Source organism: Vulpes lagopus, chromosome 5 (genome assembly GCF_018345385.1).
Source record: "Vulpes lagopus strain Blue_001 chromosome 5, ASM1834538v1, whole genome shotgun sequence".
In the NCBI taxonomy this organism is placed as follows: Eukaryota; Metazoa; Chordata; class Mammalia; order Carnivora; family Canidae; genus Vulpes; species Vulpes lagopus.
In genome coordinates, this window is record NC_054828.1 from 112179722 (window position 1) to 112182552 (window position 2831).

The window sequence follows — 2831 nt, forward strand, 5'->3', positions numbered from 1 at the left end:
TTAATCCCATACAGTCAGACAATTATGTCCCTACAAGAGACTAGAGGGTTTTTTTTCTCTAGAGAAATTGAAACAGAGAATCTCCAAGTTCAGTGATTCCAGCAACAGTAGAAATGCAGCTGCCTGGCTGTAAACAGGGAAATCAAGTGTAAGTTCACTGGTTAATATTGGGGCCCTCTGCCAGACTTCTTCCATTACCCCATACCCAGAAAGAGACTGACAGGTATATGTCCCCTGGGTAGAAGACTGGAGGATTCTTCACTGGAAAATATTTACTAGCTCCAGAGAGAAATCCCCTAAGTAATGACTTTTCTCTCAATGAAATGATCTCCCAGTGAAATGGCCTAAGAGTGAAGCCTGCCAGTCAAATAAATCCCTCTTGCATCCCCACATTGATGCCTCTCTGTTTTAAAGAACTGTATAGCCCAGGATCACCACAAATTTGCAGGAAACAACCCACATGAAAGAAAGAGACCAAAGCAAAACAAACATTAAAAACATAAAATGAACTCAGAGGAAACAGATGAAGAGAAGAAAATATTTTTTATATATCCATTTAATTAACGGCCTCAGATCTAAAAGAAGATGCACTTCCATGCAAAAAGCATTGGGTAGTTTGAAAAAGGAATCATCAGAGGATGAGCAAAAACAATTTGAAATTTAAAAAGTGATAGCTAAAATAAAAGATTCAATAAAAGGGCAGAAAAATAAAGTTAAAGAAATCTCCCAGAAAGTAGAATAAAAACATCAGTGAAAATTAGTTTTGGAGAAAAGAGTTTTAGAGGATTATTTAAGGAGTTCTGACATCAGTATTCAGTTTCAGAAAACAAAATATAGGAAATTATTATTATTTTTTGATAGTAATAATGTAAGAAAATTTCCTGGAAGTAAAAGACAGAAATCTCCAAATTAAAGGTATCCTCTAAATGTTTAGGAGAATGGAGGAAAAATACCAAGGCAATAATTTTAAATTTCAGAATGCCAGGATAAAAGACATAACCTAATAGCTTCTAGAGAGAAAAATCATGTTGCGTATGAAGGTGTAAGAAGCTGTGGAATCAGACATCTCAACAGCAGTGCAGGATGCTGGAGGACAGTAGTGTTGGGCACCCTAAGTTCTGAGTGAAAATCATTTTTATCCTATACTTCTATACTTATCCAAATAAAGGACAAGTGTGAAATAAAGATATTTTCAGATACGTAAGAACTCAAAATTTGTACCTCCCACACACCTTTTCTTAGGAAGATAGTGAAGGATATGATTCAGTGAAATGAAAGACTAAGCCAAGAACTGGGAACAACGGGATGCCAGAATACAGAGAAACAATCCAAAGGATAAGACTGATAAAAGGAAGTCCTAAGATGACTCCTGAGTCCCAGGTATAAAGAGCAACCCAAGCAAATTGAAGCAAGATGACAGAGGGCATAAAAGGGAGACCTCCAAGGGTGGATGGCAGGAAAGATAGTCATAGATTATTTGATATATTTGGACATTTGGAAAGAAACATCACTAGATGCTTAACAGATACCTAGAAAACATTCTTTAAATATTAGCAATAGTTATTAAAAAGAAACTAAGCAAAAGAAAAACTATGGCAACTGTTAACTACAAAAAAACCCAAAAAGTTGGAAGGAATATAATTTGTAATATTGTTCAGCGGTAAATAAAATTTACAGTCATAATAAAATAGACATTGACTACCAATTTAATTTTTAAAAATCATATTGTACTTATACAGGAACATGAAAGAAGGGAAAATGTAAGAAAACTAAAACTTCTATTACCATGGAGGAAATCCACAGACAGTATCTGTCATGTTCATGCATGGGAATCAAGGCAAGGACAAGACCTGATTGATTCAACCAGTAAAGATATAATGGGCCACTTTTAGACAATTTATTATTCACATAGACAATGAAAAGAAGAAGCCAAAGGTGTCAGCTGCCTGTGATCCTGGTCCCAGAAACTAAAAGGGATGACACTGAAGGAAAAAGGGACAGATGACTGAAATGTGAGTTGTGGGTACCTGTTGCTGAGGGGCCAATTCTAAACTGTGGATAAACAGTTTCATGTTCTGCAACTCTAGTCTGAAGTAGATTTTAGTGATTTGGAATATGGAAGTGAGGAAGTCTCCTAGATCATAGCCAGAAAGATAAAAGATATGGGATTAAAAAAAATAAAAGAAGGGATTGCCTGGGTGGCTCAGCGGTTGGGCATCTGCCCTTGGCTCAGGGCATAATCCCTGAGATCTGGGATCAAGTCCTGCGTCAGGTTCTTTGCATGGAGCCTGCTTCTCCTTCTGCCTGTGTCTCTGCCTCGTTCTCTTTCTGTGTCTCTCATGAATAAATAAATAAAATCTTTTAAAAAAGAAAAGACGAGGCAAGATTCCTATAATGAGAATTCTGGGATAGAAATTTTTTCTTAAATGGCAGGGGAAAAAAAGCCAAAATATATCATTAATCTCAATAAATATAGATTTAATATATTAATTACAAATTAATACTTCCAGTTAGATCTCTGAATCAAAATGCAGCTAGAGGGATCCCTGGGTGGCGCAGCGGTTTGGCGCCTGCCTTTGGCCCGGGGCGCGATCCTGGAGACCCGGGATCGAATCCCACGTCGGGCTCCCGGTGCATGGAGCCTGCTTCTCCCTCTGCCTGTGTCTCTGCCTCTCTCTCTCTGTGTGACTATCATAAATAAATAAAAATTAAAAAAAAAAAACAACAAAAAACAAAATGCAGCTAGATACTGTATAAGAGAAGAATAAGCCTTGAAGCAATGATATAAAACAGATGAAAATAAAGGGATGGCAAAAGATAAACCAAGCAAA